We start from the raw sequence: 18,946 nt of genomic DNA, 5'->3' as shown, positions 1-18,946 counted from the left end.
TTGTCCTAGACTTGGCACTCCGGTACCGCTTGCCATGCGGTAGTAGAGCGAACAGTCTATGACTGGGGTGGCTGGGGTCTTTGACAATTTCTAGGGCCTTCCTCTGACATCAGCCCAGTAAAATAAAAAGCAAATGATTTAAATGTAAGCTCATTCAGCTGTGCTTCACAAGTAATACAACAATGGATCTATTACCTGTGTGATCATATAGCCTAGCGCAAATGTTGAAATATAATTTTTAAAAATGGGCCAAACAACAATACATTGGCAGGGTAATTCAAGCAAAGCCAATATGCGGTGATAATGTATTGGGCCTATAGCTTACTGCACAAAACTCAATGCTTCAATACTGCTTTTAATTGGTTAATGCTGCATAGGCTTACATTTTTTAAGTCATGTTAAAAAATATATGAGTGGTAGAGCTCGGCTTGCATTTTGACTCAAAGTGATCTTGACTCAGAAAAGGTTGGTGACCACTGTTCTAGAGTTTTCACTTTTAAAGCTATCAACGTTTCTCTTTACTGTGGCAATTGTGATCGAATCAACACAATATTAGTCACTTTCAATGTAACATACCGAAATAAAACGAACTATGCAAGAGATTTTGTTGTAGGCAGAACGCATCGGAGTAGGATTCTATTTCATTGACATACACGTCTCAGCCTGTACTCTACACAGAGCGGTGTGGCATAAACAATCAGAGCTGCAGTAGGCCTATACGCAAATAGACCATTGCCATATATGGATCTGTGCCATTTACTTTGAACTGGACTGTGTTTACAGTATGTGCAGTCGTGAGGAGATGCACTTGTTTTGAGATCAAAGCGAGAGCTGCATGTAGCCACGTGTGCACATTTTGTTCATATATTTTGCTAGTTAGTGAGTTATTAGCCCAGTTATAGGTCATTTTTAGTCAGCAATAGGGGAGTGACTTCTTCCTACAAGAGCACAAAACGTGTACATTTCTAGACCTCTTTAAAAAGCGAGTTAGGTAAAAATAGCTTTTTTTTGTTTTAAAGGGGCAGTGTTGTATTTTGAGACAGCCTTGAATAAGCTAAGTAACCAATAGGCAGAAGGTAGCATCATTTGTCTGATTCTCTATAATAATGGTATAATAATGCATTTTATTTGTAAAGTGATTTTTCCAACAACATTGAACACCACACTACTGTAGGCTGAATGATAGACCAGTTAGTTCCATGTTAAAATGTTATGGGATGCTTTTTCTCCATTGTTTTTTTATGGTAGGGCAATCTGGTAGGCCTACATTATGATCAAATAGCAACAGTAGCCTACATTGCAACAGTTAAAACTGTAACTTAAAGCGGGTACAGCCTCAGTGTTAACGCAAGCTGGAAGTTGCACAGAATTGTCAAAGTTAAAGGTGGCGCTCAGCAGACCTCAAATTTGCTCAGTACTGAAAGAAATTAGAGGGAACATTGGTCTTGACCTGACTGCATGCTCTGGATCGACATGTCTGACAGCGTGTTTCAGTTCCATCCTATATCCAGCAACTTCGCACAGTCATTGAAGAAGAGTGGGACAACATTCCACAGGCCACAATCAATAGCCTGATCAACTCTATGTGAAGGAGATGTGTCACGCAACATGGGGCAAATGGTGGTCACACCAGACACTGACTGGTTTTCTGATCCACGCCTCTACCTTTTTTTTAAAGGTATCTGTGACCAACAGATGAATATCTGCATTCGAGTCATGTGAAATCCATATATTAGGGCCTAATGATTTTATTTATTTCAATTGACTGATTTCCTTGTAGGAACTGCAACTCAGTAAAATCATTGAAATTGTTGAATGTTGCGTTTATATTTTTGTTCAGTGTATAATTTCTAGTGATACCATTATGTTGTGCAACTATTTGAAGAATTTAGTTCCAAAACGCTATATCCACATTTTTCACATTTGTGTTTTTTCATTAGAAATTATTGCTTATGGGCACATTCATGTGTGTAAAATATTACTGTTCTCAGATTTTTTTACCCACAGATTTTAGATGTGTATTAAATGGGTTTTGTTGCAAAATGCTTTATAGCCTATCCATTGTTTAGCTGGAATGGAATGTTGTATACTGTATTCTTGACTGTGACGTGGTTGTCTCACCTTTATTTAACACCTAGCAATCTTAAGATGAATGCATTAACCCTAAGTCTGTCACGCTCTGACCTAGGAGAGCTGTGTTTTCTCTGTTTAGCTAGGCCAAGGTGTGATAGGTGGGTGGGCATTCTATGTTTTGTTTTCTATGTTTTGGCCGGGTATGGTTTCCAATTAGAGGCAGGTGTCTATCGTTGTCTCTGATTGGAAGCCATACTTAGGCAGCCTGTTTTTACTTTGTTTTTTGTGGGTAGTTGTTTTTGTTCCTTGTAACCTGACGGAACTATTGACGGTCATTTTTGTTGTTTTGGAATTAGTGTTTTCATTAAAGTAAAATATGAGCACTTTACATGCCGCGCCTTCGTCCCCTTTGTACGACCCTCGTTACAGAACTAAATCAAATCAAATGTATTTATATAGCCCTTCTTACATCAGCTGATATTACCCACCATGACTGGATCTACCCACCATGACTGGATGACTGGAACTACCCACCATGACTGGATCAAGCGGCGTGCCCAGGCAGAGATGGACACCTGGTCACACATGGAATGGATGGAGAGGAGAAACTGGACTTGGGGGCAAGTCATTGACAGATAACGGAGCCTACCGGGGAAGAACGAGAGACAGCCCCCAACAATTTTTTAGGGGAGGCACACGGTTAGTTTGGCTGGGCCAGGGGTGAGCCATGAGCCAACTCCCCGTGCTTATTGTGGTGAGCATGTGCCTGCCTCTCGCACTCTCTCTCCGGTACACCTCCATAATCCAGTACATCCAGTGCCTGCTCCTCACGCTCTCCCTCCAGTGCGCCTCCAGAATCCAGGAAGTCCTGTGCCTGCTGCCCACACTCTCCCTCCAGTTCGCTTCAATAGCCCAGTAATGCCGGTGCCTGCTTTGAGCACTCGGTCCTCAGTGTGTCTCCCCAGTCCGGTGAGACCGGTTCCAGCTCCCCGTAGGAAGCCTCCAGTGATAATCAATGGTCCGAAGCCTCCAGTGATAATCCATGGCACGAAGCCTCCAGTGATGATCCATGGCCCGGAGCCTATAGGGATGATCCATGGCACGAAGCCTCCAGTGATGATCCATGGCCCGGAGCCTGTAGGGATGATCCATGGCACGAAGCCTCCAGTGATAATCCATGGTCCGGAGCCTCCAGTGATGATCCATGTCACAAAGCCTCCAGTGATGATCCATGGCGCGGAACCAGTAGTAAGGATCCATGGCACAGAGCCTGCAGCGAAGGTCCCCAGTCCGGAACCTACAGAGACGCTCTCCAGCGACGCTCCTCAGCCCGGAGCCTCCAGCGACGCTCCTCAGCCCGGAGCCTCCAGCGACGGTCCGCAGCCCGGAGCCTCCAGCGACGGTCTGCAGCCCGGAGCCTCCAGCGACGGTCTGCAGCCCGGAGCCTCCAGCGACGGTCTGCAGCCCGGAGCCTCCAGCGACGGTCTGCAGCCCGGAGTCTTCAGCGGCGGCCTGCAGCCCGGAATCTTCAGCGGCCGTCGGCAGTTCAGAGCCTCCGGCGTTGATCCACAGTCTGGTTCCTCCGGCAACACAGAAGCGGGGGGTTCAGCGGGCGGTGTGGGGGCTACGTCCCGAACCAGAGCCGCCGCCAATTACAGATGCCCACCCAGACCCTCCCCAATAGGTTCAGGTTTGCGGCCGGGAGTCCGCACCTTTGGGGGGGGTACTGTCACGCTCTGACCTAGGTGAGCTGTGTTTTCTCTGTTTAGCTAGGCCAGGGTGTGATAGGTGGGTGGGCATTCTATGTTTTGTTTTCTATGTTTTGGCCGGGTATGGTTTCCAATCAGAGGCAGGTGTCTATCGTTGTCTCTGATTGGAAGCCGTACTTAGGCAGCCTGTTAGGTAGTTGTTTTCTGTTTTGTTCCTTGTAACCTGACGGAACTGTTGACGGTCGTTTTTGTTGTTTTTGATTTAGTGTTTTCATTAAAGTAAAATATGAGCACTTTACATGCCGCGCCTTGGTCCCCTTTGTACGACCCTCGTTACAAAGTCGCTCTGGATAAGAGCATCTGATAAATTACTAAAATGTTAAATGTAAATATTTTACATACAGGTCTCATATTACTGTAATGATGTCACAAATGTATAATTTGTACAGTTCTTTACTAAAAAATCACATTTGACTGTGTAAAACTAGCAGTCCTACTTCTTACTCAGGGTGAGGTGGATATATAGCGTTTGCAACTAAACATGATTATTTGTCTCTCTGAAATTAATTGGTAGATTTCAAACAAATACATGTCTGTCATTGAACAACCCAAAGTCATGATTAGGCGGAGAAAAAACACACCAATCTCTTTCATAAGTTCTTTAAACAATAAAAGCTATTTTACACACATTTCTGAAAATGGATATACTGTATAGCGTTTTGGAATGAAACTCTTAATTTGCTGTCGTGTCTAGCAGTAAGCAGGCATTATCCCGGTTAGAGGCCTGTGTTTATTGCATTAAGCAGGGCTCTGGTCTGTGGTTCTGTCTGACTTTGACCCCCTGACTGGCAACATCCAAAATGGCACCCTATTCCCTATATAATGCCCTACCTAGTGTACACATTTTGACCCGAATCCATGGGCTCTGGTAAAAAAGTAGTGCACTATATTAGGAATAGGATGACATTTGGGACGCCACCTGTATGTCATGGCAGCCCCAGTCATTATCCATCACTGACCTCAGATTAATTATCCCCGGCTCTGTGAATCTGAATAATGAGAGGCTCAACAGACTCACATGGAGAGCGGGGCGGGTCAGGTGACCAGGCAGAGGAAGGCATCAACATCAGTCACATAGCCAATTACACTCTGACAGAGGGGTTGGGTTGGATCAACAGGATCGCATTCTTCAGGGGTTGAGCATATTTGTTTTGTGGATGCATCCAAACATAGGCTATGTATTTGTGTATGAGTTAGTATGACTGTTGTTGGCATGTTTGAGCACAAGGAGGAAGAAAGAGACAGATAATGTTTGCATGCAGAATAATGGTTGTGTGTGTGTGTGTGTGTGTGCGCGCGCGCGTGTGTGTATGTGTGTGTGTGTGTGTGTGTGTGTGTGTGTGTGGTGTGTGTGTGTGTGTGGCGTATGTGTGTGGGCGCGCGAGTCAGAGAGAGGAAGAGAGAGAGCTAGAAAGAAAGAGATGGGAAGAGAGAGGTGTGGGAGGAGAGAGAAAGAGTGCAGCTGTCAGGGAGCAGCAGGTCTCTCAGTTCATAGCAGGATGAAAATGTCACACTAACCCTCCCTCCAACCTGTACTGTATCTGCCTGTGCCATGCATTCACTCACTCACCACCTCACAACACTACTGCAGACTGGCAGCACATAGGCTCATTTACACAAGGAGACAGCCTACCATCGCTCACTGGTTACGTTTCAAATGGCATCCTACTCCCTATATACAGTAGTGCACTATACAGGGAATAGGGTGCCTGCTGGTCCCTTATTATTCCTATACTCAGAGTATACTGCTCTCAGACTGACAGGTGGCAAATGGTTATGTTGCCTGCTCAGTGGTCTATGCAGCAGGTGTGAACTGGCTGAGCAGCACAGTGGGTGTGCTGTGCTGACGGCTTGGGACACAGTATTCTCATTCTAACTTCCAAATGGCAAACACACACACACACACACACACACACACACACACACACACACACACACACACACACACACACACACACACACATCATGAAGTCTTGTTCAATTTAGATTGGGTGGGAAAGAAAAGTTGCTAATCAGAGCCAAGAGAGTCAGTCATGGTGTTATCATTTGTAGTGTGTGTGTGTGTGTGTGTGTGTGTGTGTGTGTGTGTGTGTGTGTGTGTGTGTGTGTGTGTGTGTGTGTGTGTGTGGAGAGAGAGACTGAGTGAGAAAGAAAGAAATAATGTGTGTGTTTAATACAGAGTGAGAAATAAAAAATGAGAGAGAAGAGGGGATTAAGTCGAAGTAACTTGGAGTGGTGAATGACAGTGAGACTTGTGTGTGTGTGTGTGTGTGTGTGTGTATCCAAATTGGGGGATGCTGTTGGAGGGTGCTTGAAATGAAGACAGAGATGCATGTGGGATCAGTCCCAGCTGTACAATAGGGGGTGGACACATGCTTAAGGGTTCTGTGACTGAGCAATGCTTAATTTAAGTCAACGCTCTGGACTAAGATGAGGTTGTTTCGTGACACGGCAGGCATTGTTTGAAAACACCCTCTGAGAGAAGACGGATGTGCTTTGCCTTGGGAAGACGAGCTATCCTCTTATTACGAGCTGGGTCTGCCAAGGTGCTGTAGCAGATGACTAATCTTGATGTTGTTATGGACTGGCTGTCTGGGCAGAAGAGATGCGCTGGTGGAAGATGACTGGGTGGGAGAGCAAATTAAAGGGGGGGGGGGGAGTGATTTCTTGATCAAATGTTAAAAATAGAAAGCAAATAGAGAGTTTCATTTCCCAAGACCTCTCGGCTGAGAATAGGTTACCCATCCTGCCGGGGGACTACACTACATTGTTGCCTGCCATAATATTTTTTTACATTTACATATTTTAGTCAATTATCCAGAGCAACTTACAGGAGCAATTAGGGTCAAGTGCCTTGCTCAAGGGCACAGCAACAGAGCCTTGTCAGCTCAGAGATTCATACTAGCAACCTTTCAGTTACTGGCCCAATGCTCTGACCCCTAAGCTACCTGCCACCCTGAGGGACAGTTTCTGACAGACCAAACAACCTGCATGTCTTTGTACTTATTTATTTATTTATTTATTTACTTACTGATTTCCATGTCTAACCCCATCCCCCCACCCTTCATTATTGTTGTTACTGATTGTCCTGTTTGTGATATTGTGATATAATATCGTTTCCATTTCCAAAGTACAATGTACATTGTTTTGTCATGCCAATAAAGCAATTACAATTTCATTGAGAGAGATAGAAAAAAGAGAGAGAGAGGTTGAGAGGTTGAGAGGCTGACTCTCACGCCTTCAACTGGCCTATCCCATTTTCTGTGTAATACACTCTTCCGGTGAACGTCCCAATTGGCGCACTATTCCCTATATAGGGGATTACTTTTGACCAAGGCTCTGGTCAAAAGTAGTGTACTATGTAGGAAATAGGGTGCCATTTGGGACGCACGCCTGGCCACCCCTCAACTCAGAGATGATATCAGGCTTAACACACACTTCAGGCTGAACTAGGGAAAACAAGGAATCCAGGGGTACTGGATTCAGTGCTCCCAAGTGGGCTCCCAAGTGGGCTCCCAAGTGGGCTCCCAAGTGACACAGTTGTCTAAGACACTGCACATCAATGCAAGAGGTGTCATTGCAGTACCTGGTTCAAATCCACGCTGCATCACAGCTGGCTGTGATTTGGAATCCCATAGGGTGGTGTACAATTGGCCCAGTGTCAGCCGGGGTAGGCTGTCATTGTAAATAAGAAGTTGTTCTTAACTGACTTACCTAGTTAAATAAATTTGAAAAATCCAGTAGACTACTACAGTGACTATGTGTGGTTGTCATTTCATGACAGCATTTGAGTGCCAGTGTATGAATTTGTTTGCTCTAGTCATTGGGAACCAAGCCAATTTCTGAATAGAGATCACCAGTTTGCATATGCAGAGTGTCTCCAGCTTAGAAGAACCATGTCAATATTGTTCTTTATCACAGCAATAAACAGGATAACAATTGACATCAGCGAATAACCTAAACCCAGGGGCAAAATGTGGAATAAAAAAAAATCTAATCAAATTGTATTTGTCACCTGCCCTGAATACAACCTGACAGTGAAAGAAAGGTAGGCGAGAGAGAGAAGGTAGTTGAGAGAGAGGAAAGAAAGTGAGAGAGAGATCTGGCTTTGATTCGGCAACAGAATATGTCAACAAGTTAGTTCTGATAAGTAAAAATAACAAATAATTAAAGAGCAGCAGTAAAATAACAAGCGAGGCCATATACAGGGTGTACTGGCACAGAGTCAATGTGAGGGGGCACCGGTTAGTCAAGGTAATTGAGGTAATATGTACATTTAGGTAGCGTTAAAGTGACTATGCATAGATAATAACAGAGAGTAGCACCAGCGTAAAAGGGGGGGGGGGGGGGGGAATGCAAATAGTCTGGATAGCCATTTGATTAGCTGTTCAGGAGTCTTATGGCTTGGGGGTAGAAGCTGTTAAGAAGCCTTTTGGACCTAGACTTGGCGCTCCGGTACCGCTTGCCGTGTGGTAGCAGAAAGAACAGTCTATGACTAGGGTGGCTGGAATTTTTAGGACCTTCCTCTGACACCGCTTGGTATAGAGGTCCTGGATGGCAGGAAGCTTGACCCCAGTGATGTACTGGGCCGTACACACTACCCTCTGTTGTGCCTTGTGGTCGGAGGCTGAGCAGTTGCCATACCAGGCAGTGATGCAACCAGTCAGGATGCTCTCGATGATGCAGCTGTAGAACCTTTTGAGGATCTGAGGACCCATGCCAAATATTTTCAGTCTCTTGAGGGGGAATTGGCTTTGTCGTGCCCTCTTCACAACTGTCTTGGTGTGTTTGGCCCATGATAGTTTGTTAGTGATGTGGACACTAAGGAACTTGAAGCTCCTCTTCTTCTTCCCTTATGACAGAGCGAGCTTTCTTCTATGTGATAAAGTTGACAGCTCCTAAGGACCTCAAATATGAGTGTATAGCAGGGTTAGGTGTCTTTGTCCTGCCATTCCCAGTCTGACAGAGCAGCTTTCACAAATTAAATGAACGGCCGCTGACAGCCAAAGGAATTGAATGCCTCAGCCGAGACAAACCAGCCACAGAGCCAGAGGCGCAGGCCGGGGAATAAAAGAGACGATGATGGGTGATTGAGCGATTGCATTCACAAGCAGCCGGCTCAAATGTCGAGAGGATGGGCCGCAATATTCTCACATTAATAAGCAGACCGCATTAGGAATCTAAGACCTGATAAGTAGGTAGCGAGAGAGAGAGAGAGAGAGAGAGAGAGAGAGAGAGAGAGCGCAAGAGTCAGCTCAGCTTTCCCCATTGAGACCGTGTCTGTGCCTCGATCTAGGTTGGGCAAAATTAAAAATGGCGGTGTTCGCTTTAGCAATCTCACTAGTATAAAGACCTCCTCCATTCCTGCCATTATTGAAAGAGATTGTGATACCTCACATCTCAAAATTGGGTTACTTAATGTTAGATCCCTCACTTCCAAGGCAGTTATAGTCAATGAACTAATCACTGATAATAATCTTGATGTGATTGGCCTGACTGAAACATGGCTTAAGCCTGATGAATTTACTGTGTTAAATGAGGCCTCACCCCCAGGTTACATTAGTGACCATACCCCCCGTGCATCCGGCAAAGGCGGAGGTGTTGCTAACATTTACGATAGCAAATTTCAATTTACAAAAAAAAAAACAACAATGACGTTTTCGTCTTTTGAGCTTCTAGTCATGAAATCTATGCAGCCTACTCACTCACTTTTTATAGCTACTGTTTATAGGCCTCCTGGGCCATATGCAGTGTTCCTCACTGAGTTCCCTGAATTCCTATCGGATCTTGTAGTCATAGCAGATAATATTCTAATTTTTGGTGACTTTAACATTCACATGGAAAAGTCCACAGACCCACTCCAAAAGGCTTTCGGAGCCATCATCGACTCAGTGGGTTTTGTCCAACATGTCTCTGGACCTACTCACTGCCACAGTCATACTCTGGACCTAGTTTTGTCCCATGGAATAAATGTTGTGGATCTAAATGTTTTTCCTCATAATCCTGGACTATCGGACCACCATTTTATTACGTTTGCAATTGCAACAAATAATCTGCTCAGACCCCAACCAAGGAGCATTAAAAGTCGTGCTATAAATTCTCAGACAACCCAAAGATTCCTTGATGCCCTTCCAGACTGCCTCTGCCTACCCAAGGACGTCAGAGGACAAAAATCAGTTAACCACCTAACCGAGGAACTCAATTTAACCTTGCGCAATACCCTAGATGCAGTTGCACCCCTAAAAACTAAAAACATCTGTCATAAGAAACTAGCTCCCTGGTATACAGAAAATACACGAGCTCTGAAGCAAGCTTCCAGAAAATTGGAACGGAAATGGCGCCACACCAAACTGGAAGTCTTCCGACTAGCTTGGAAAGACAGTACCGTGCAGTATCGAAGAGCCCTTACTGCTGCTCGATCATCCTATTTTTCCAACTTAATTGAGGAAAATAAGAACAATCCGAAATTTCTTTTTGATACTGTCGCAAAGCTAACTAAAAAGCAGCCTTCGCAAATGGAGGATGGCTTTCACTTCAGCAGTAATAAATTTATGAACTTCTTTGAGGAAAAGATCATGATCATTAGAAAGCAAATTACAGACTCCTCTTTAAATCTGGGTATTCCTCCAAAGCTCCATTGTCCTGAGTCTGCACAACTCTGCCAGGACCTAGGATCAAGGGAGATACTAAAGTGTTTTAGTACTATATCTCTTGACGCAATGATGAAAATAATCATGGCCTCCAAACCCTCAAGCTGCATACTGGACCCTATTCCAACTAAACTACTGAAAGAGCTGCTTCCTGTGCTTGGCCCTCCTATGTTGAACATAATAAACGGCTCTCTATCCACCGGATGTGTACCAAGCTCACTAAAAGTGGCAGTAATAAAGCCTCTCTTGAAAAAGCCGAATCTTGATCCAGAAATTATAAAAAACTATCGGCCTATATCGAATCTTCCATTCCTCTCCAAAATTTTAGAAAAAGCTGTTGCACAGCAACTGACTGCCTTCCTGAAGACAAACAATGTATACGAAACGCTTCAGTCTGGTTTTAGACCCCATCATAGCACTGAGACTGCACTTGTGAAGGTGGTAAATGACCTTTTAATGACGTCAGACCGAGGCTCTGCATCTGTCCTCGTGCTCCTAGATCTTAGTGCCGCTTTTGATACCATCGATCACCACATTCTTTTGGAGAGATTGGAAACCCAAATTGGTCTACATGGACAAGTTCTGGCCTGGTTTAGATCTTATCTGTCGGAAAGATATCAGTTTGTCTCTGTGAATGGTTTGTCCTCTGACAAATCAATTGTAAATTTCGGTGTTCCTCAAGGTTCCGTTTTAGGACCACTATTGTTTTCACTATATATTTTACCTCTTGGGGATGTCATTCGAAAACATAATGTTAAATTTCACTGCTATGCGGACGACACACAGCTGTACATTTCAATGAAACATGGTGAAGCCCCAAAATTGCCCTCGCTAGAAGCCTGTGTTTCAGACATAAAGAAGTGGATGGCTGCAAACTTTCTACTTTTAAACTCGGACAAAACAGAGATGCTTGTTCTAGGTCCCAAGAAACAAAGAGATCTTCTGTTGAATCTGACAATTAATCTGGATGGTTGTACAGTCGTCTCAAATAAAACTGTGAAGGACCTCGGCGTTACTCTGGACCCTGATCTCTCTTTTGAAGAACATATCAAGACTGTTTCAAGGACAGCTTTTTTCCATCTACGTAACATTGCAAAAATCAGAAATTTTCTGTCCAAAAATGACGCAGAAAAATTAATCCATGCTTTTGTTACTTCTAGGCTGGACTACTGCAATGCTCTACTTTCCGGCTACCCGGATAAAGCACTAAATAAACTTCAGTTAGTGCTAAATACGGCTGCTAGAATCCTGACTAGAACCAAAAAATTTGATCATATTACTCCAGTGTTAGCCTCCCTACACTGGCTTCCTGTTAAGGCAAGGGCTGATTTCAAGGTTTTACTGCTAACCTACAAAGCATTACATGGGCTTGCTCCTACCTATCTTTCCGATTTGGTCCTGCCGTACATACCTACACGTACGCTACGGTCACAAGACGCAGGCCTCCTAATTGTCCCTAGAATTTCTAAGCAAACGGCTGGAGGTAGGGCTTTCTCCTATAGAGCTCCATTTTTATGGAATGGTCTGCCTACCAATGTGAGAGACGCAGACTCAGTCTCAACCTTTAAGTCTTTACTGAAGACTTATCTCTTCAGTAGGTCCTATGATTAAGTATAGTCTGGCCCAGGAGTGTGAAGGTGAACGGAAAGGCTGGAGCAACGAACCGCCCTTGCTGTCTCTGCCTTGCCGGTTCCCCTCTTTCCACTGGGATTCTCTGCCTCTAACCCTTTTACAGAGGCTGAGTCACTGGCCTACTGGTGTTCTTCCATGCCGTCCATGGGAGGGGTGCGTCACTTGAGTGGGTTGAGTCACTGACGTGGTCTTCCTGTCTGGGAACCCCCTTGGGTTGTGCCATGGCGGAGATCGTTGTGGGCTATACTCGGCCTTGTCTTAGGACGGTAAGTTGGTGGTTGGAGACATCCCTCTAGTGGTGTGGGGGCTGTGCTTTGGCAAAGTGGGTGGGGTTATATCCTGCCTGTTTGGCCCTGTCCGGGGGTATCATCGGATGGGGCCACAGTGTCTTCTGATCCCTCCTGTCTCAGCCTCCAGTATTTATGCTGCAGTAGTTTATGTGTCGGGGGGCTAGGGTCAGTCTGTTACATCTGGAGTATTTCTCTTGTCTTATCCGGTGTCCTGTGTGTATTTAAATATGCTCTCTCTAATTCTCTCTTTCTCTCTTTCTGTCTTTCTCTCGGAGGACCTGAGCCCTAGGACCATGCCTCAGGACTACCTGGTATGATGACTCCTTGCTGTCCCCAGTCCACCTGGCCGTGCTGCTGCTCCAGTTTCAACTGTTCTGCCTGCGGCTATGGAACCCTGACCTGTTCACCGGACGTGCTTGTTGCACCCTCGACAACTACTATGATTATTATTATTTGACCATGCTGGTCATTTATGAACATTTTAACATTTTAACATTTTGACCATGTTCTGTTATAATATCCACCCTGCACAGCCAGAAGAGGACTGGCCACCCCTCATAGCCTGGTTCCTCTCTAGGTTTCTTCCTAGGTTTTTGGCCTTTCTAGGGAGTTTTTCCTAGGGAGTTTTTCCTAGCCACCGTGCTTCTTTCACATGCTTTGCTTGCTGTTTGGGGTTTTAGGCTGGGTTTCTGTACAGCACTTTGAGAATATCAGCTGATGTACGAAGGGCTATATAAAAATAAATTTGATTTGATTTGATTTGAAGAGAGAAAGAGAGAAAGAGAGAGAGGTAGGTGAGAGAGAGAAAGGTAGGCGAGAGAGAGAAAGGTAGGTGAGAGAGGAAAGAAGGTGAGAGAGAGATCTGGCTTTGACTCGGCAACAGAATATGTCAACAAGTTAGTTCTGAATTGCTTTAATACAGCAATGCATTCTGACACCATGAATTTAAATAGATTTCACCTCGTTCATATAGTTGGCAGAAATGACAAGGGATTAAATATAAACCTCCGCCAGCTGAAGGAGAAGAAGATCCGGTATAATAAGGGTATGTTGCTTACATCATCTAGGTAGCTAGCTTCTTTGCAAAAAACTATCACAGTATTCATGGCACATTGTAAATATCTGACTGCTACTAGGATAGTATCTGGCACAAGACACAAGACTTTAATGCATAAATAAGCTAACAAATATTGGTTCAATAAAATATGGAACAGTAATTGAAAATGTTTGAGAGAGAGAGAGAGAGAGAGAGAGAGAGAGAGAGAGAGAGAGAGAGGGAGAGAGAGAGAGAGAGAGAGAGGGTGTATGCAGCCATAAAGAGGGGGCAGTGGTGTTATTATGAGCAGATCATATGAAGAGCGATAGGCCAAGCAACTATATAAGCCCTCACTCTCTTTAATCACATCTCTCTCTCTCATCACTCGTACAAGCCCCCACTCTCTATAACCACATCTCTCATCACACGTACAGGCCCACACTCTCTATAACCACATCTCTCTCTCTCATCACACGTACAGGCCCCCACTCTCTATAACCACATCTCTCATCACACGTACAGGCCCACACTCTCTATAACCACATCTCTCTCTCTCATCACACGTACAGGCCCCCACTCTCTATAACCACATCTCTCATCACACGTACAGGCCCCCACTCTCTATAACCACATCTCTCATCACACGTACAGGCCCACACTCTCTATAACCACATCTCTCTCTCTCATCACACGTACAGGCCCCCACTCTCTATAACCACATCTCTCATCACACGTACAGGCCCACACTCTCTATAACCACATCTCTCATCACACGTACAGGCCCACACTCTCTATAACCACATCTCTCATCACACGTACAGGCCCACACTCTCTATAACCACATCTCTCATCACACGTACAGGCCCACACTCTCTATAACCACATCTCTCATCACACATACAGGCCCACACTCTCTATAACCACATCTCTCATCACACATACAGGCCCACACTCTCTATAACCACATCTCTCATCACACATACAGGCCCACACTCTTGTCATGACGTTGGCCTCTTTTGGTACAGGGAGGACAGTTGACCCCCTCCCTTTTGCACCACCACCCAACCTACCACCCCCAACCCAGGCCCTGTGTGTAAAGGGTTGTAAAAACTCTAAAATTCCAGGAGAGTCTCTGGCCACATGGCCCATAGAGAGACACAGGAAATTCTTCCAACTCATAGTATTGGAGAGCCAAGCGACATTTTGTGTTCGGGAGAAGGTATGGAAGATTGGTGAAGAATCCAGCTACGAACTGATCCGCTTGGTACAATTTTGTGATACTCAGAAGAGACAATATAGCCATATTACCATAAAACTGTTTATATAATAGACTCAGCTTGAGACTTGCATCATAATGGGTGTATAGAATGTATTAATAAGGATGAAGCTTTTATAATACACATGAGATGCTATTGTACTGATGTTAATGTGATAGAATTGTATTTCTGTAACCAAGTCTAGCTCAGTCATAGGCACGCCCCAGGGACACATACAGGACCAGGCGTCATTTGACAAGCCTGTTCGATGGGCACTATAAAACACCCCTTGATTTACATTTCTTCAGACCAGGCCCCCACTCCATGGCCAATAGGTTTTACCATCCAATTCCTCTACTGAAAGTGAACCATACCACGTGGTTAACTTTTAGACTATTGATACCGACAGAATAAGAACAAGTCTTTGATATTAATTATTAGTCTGCAGCTAAGTAAATTATATCATCGAACGCGAAGACCAACGAAACATCCATTCTAACCGAGAGAGAGCGAGAGAGAGAGAGAGAGAGAACGCGGAGAAGGCTCCCCAACAGAACCGAACTCTCCAGCAAGAATCAGAACGACACACTGAGCGTAAATATATATTGATTGCAATTGTTCCCGAATGAGTGAGCCTTCAATTGTCAATTGTTAATATTAATGAACTCTGTAGGTGTGCATTCTCAGCTGACCGTTTATGACCCATTGTCTAGCAGACTAGCCATGCCTGTTAGCCATTGGCGCACATTACTATGCCAATCCTTTGTGACGATAATTACTGTTTGTATGTTTTCTGTTAATTACTTAGTGTAGTAAATAAATGATTTTAAGACAATTTGTCACGTCCTGACCATATACTTAGGTTTTTTTGTATTATATTTGGTCAGGACGTGGCAGTTATGTTTGGTTATGGTATAGTGGGGTTGTGAGTGTTGGGGTAGGTTCTAGGTTAGGTATTTCTATGTGGAGTTTGGTGAGTGTATGTCTGTTGGGTTAATTGGGGTTGGGACTCTCAGTTGAAGGCAGGTGTTGTCTATCTGCCTTTGATTGAGAGTCCCATATAGTGGGGTGTGTTTGTGTTTGATTTTTGTGGGTAATTGTAATTTTGCACTGTGTTTCGTTTCACCTGTGAAACTGTCACCTTTCTCCTCTGAGTGTTTATTTTGTTTTGTCGTTTCCATCTAAAATAAATATGATGTGGAACAGTCAACCTGCTGCGTATTGGTCATCGAGTGATTTCGACATATCTTCCGATGAGGGAGAATACGAGGAACGTGACAGAATTACCCACCGACAACGGACCAAGCAGCAGAGGAAGGAGCAGCACAAGGAGAGGCACCAGGAGAAAGGCTATCTGGAGTCATGGACTTGGGAGGAAATCCTGGACGGGAAAGGACCATGGACTCAAGCTGGCGATTATCGCCGCCCACAGTGGGAGATCGAGGCGGCGAGAGCTGAGAGGCGCTGGTATGAGGAGAGGGAGCGCAACGGACACGGGAGGCAGCCCCACAATTTTTTTGGGGGGGGGCACACGGGGAGATTGGCGGAGTCAGGTGGTAGACCTAAGCCAACTCCCCGTGCTTACCGGAAGCAGCGTGGTACTGGTAAGACACCGTGTTATGCTGTGGAGCGCACGGTGTCCCCAGTGCGCGTTCAAAGCCCGGTGCGCTACATACCAGCCCCCCGCAAGTGCCATGCGAGTGCAGGCATCGAGCCAGGGCGGATGGTGCCAGCTCAGCGCGTCTGGTCTCCAGTGCGCCTCCTCGGTCCAGGTTATCCTGCGCCGGCGTTGCGCACTGTGTCTCCAGAGCGCTGGGAGGGTCCAGTTCGCCCAATGCCTGCTCTCCGCCCGTGCCGGGCCAAAGTGGGCATTCAGCCTGGAGTGTGGGTAAAGAGTGTCCGTACCAGAACTCCAGTGCTCCCCCACAGCCCGGTTTATCCTGTGCCTCCTCCTCGGACCAGGCCTCCAGTGGGTCTCCCCATCCTGGTTCATCCTGTGCCACCTCCCAGGACCAGGCCTTCAGTGGGTCTCCCCATCCTGGTTCGTCCTGTGCCACCTCCCAGGACCAGGCCTTCAGTGGGTCTCCCCAGCCTGGTGAGTCCTGTGCCACCTCCCAGGACCAGGCCTTCAGTGGGTCTCCCCATCCTGGTTCATCCTGTGCCACCTCCCAGGACCAGGCCTTCAGTGGGTCTCCCCAGCCTGGTGAGTCCTGTGCCACCTCCCAGGACCAGGCCTTCAGTGGGTCTCCCCATCCTGGTTCATCCTGTGCCACCTCCCAGGACCAGGCCTCCAGTGGGTCTCCCCATCCTGGTCCGTCCTGTGCCACCTCCTCGGACCAGGCCTCCAGTGGGTCTCCCCATCCTGGTTCATCCTGTGCCACCTCCCAGGACCAGGCCTTCAGTGGGTCTCCCCAGCCTGGTGAGTCCTGTGCCTGTGCCCAGGGCCAGGCATCCATCATGTCTCCCCAGCCTGGTGAATCCTGGGTCAGGGCCGTCGGAGGATCCGACACCGGGGTGCGGACCAGAGTATCCGACAACCTCTTGCGACCCGGGACTGAGGGGAGCTGCCTGTGACCCAGAACCGGGTGAGTCTGGTCACAATTCTAAAATAAAGTTGATTAACTATGACTGTGAGGATTCTGCCTACAACCCAGAACCGAAGGAGTCTGCTTACAGCCTGGGACCGACGGAGTCGGCCCACGAACCAGAACCAAAGAAGTCTGCCTACTGTCCTAAGCCCAACAGGTCTGTCTACGGTCTGTTGGACAGTAGGCCAGAACCGGAGCCACCTCCAATATAGGTGGGTTGGGGAGGGGGGGTGTAGCACTGTGCCGTCGTTGACGGCAGCCACCCTCCCTTCCCTCCCTTTAGTTAGGAGGTTAATTGTGTGTTGTTTTTTTTTGTTTTGTTTTTTTCTGTTGGTTTTGTGCATTCAGTGTATGCACCTTTAGGGGGGGGTAATGTCACGTCCTGACCATATACTTAGGTTTTTTTGTATTATATTTGGTCAGGACGTGGCAGTTATGTTTGGTTATGGTATAGTGGGGTTGTGAGTGTTGGGGTAGGTTCTAGGTTAGGTATTTCTATGTGGAGTTTGGTGAGTGTATGTCTGTTGGGTTAATTGGGGTTGGGACTCTCAGTTGAAGGCAGGTGTTGTCTATCTGCCTTTGATTGAGAGTCCCATATAGTGGGGTGTGTTTGTGTTTGATTTTTGTGGGTAATTGTAATTTTGCACTGTGTTTCGTTTCATGTGTGAAACTGTCACCTTTCTCCTCTGAGTGTTTATTTTGTTTTGTCGTTTCCATCTAAAATAAATATGATGTGGAACAGTCAACCTGCTGCGTATTGGTCATCGAGTGATTTCGACATATCTTCCGATGAGGGAGAATACGAGGAACGTGACACAATTGATGTATGGATGATTTTAGTAAAGACTGGGTTCGTGCAGATACAACAATTTACGACGTTTGGAATGAGACTGGACTAAAGGTAAAATACACCATTTAAACCCGAAGATAATCGGCCTATACTATAATAGAATAGAATATTATAGTACAGGAAAGTTATATTAGGAAAATTATAGCTTTGTAATCTGAATATTCTCCTTGGTGCCCCGATCTCCTAGTTAATTACAATTAAACGATTAATCAGTTTAATCGCGTGATAATAATTACAGGGAGCTAATTGATAAACATATCTTCAGTTTAATGGTACCCCCAAAGACACGACACTCTCTATAACCACATCTCTCATCACACGTACAGGCCCACACTCTCTATAACCACATCTCTCTCTCTCATCACACGTACAGGCCCACACTCTCTATAACCACATCTCTCTCTCTCATCACACGTACAGGCCCACACTCTCTATAACCACGTCTCTCATCACACGTACAGGCCCACACTCTCTATAACCACATCTCTCATCACACATACAGGCCCACACTCTCTATAACCACATCTCTCATCACACATACAGGCCCACACTCTCTATAACCACATCTCTCATCACACGTACAGGCCCACACTCTCTATAACCACATCTCTCATCACACGTACAGGCCCACACTCTCTATAACCACATCTCTCTCTCTCATCACACGTACAGGCCCACACTCTCTATAACCACATCTCTCATCACACGTACAGGCCCACACTCTCTATAACCACATCTCTCTCTCTCATCACACGTACAGGCCCACACTCTCTATAACCACATCTCTCTCTCTCATCACACG

Source organism: Salmo salar, chromosome 20 (genome assembly GCF_965601325.2).
Source record: "Salmo salar chromosome 20, fSalSal1, whole genome shotgun sequence".
NCBI lineage: Eukaryota > Metazoa > Chordata > Actinopteri > Salmoniformes > Salmonidae > Salmo > Salmo salar.
The sequence above is the reverse complement of the archived record's forward strand: the minus strand, read 5'-3'. Positions refer to the sequence as shown.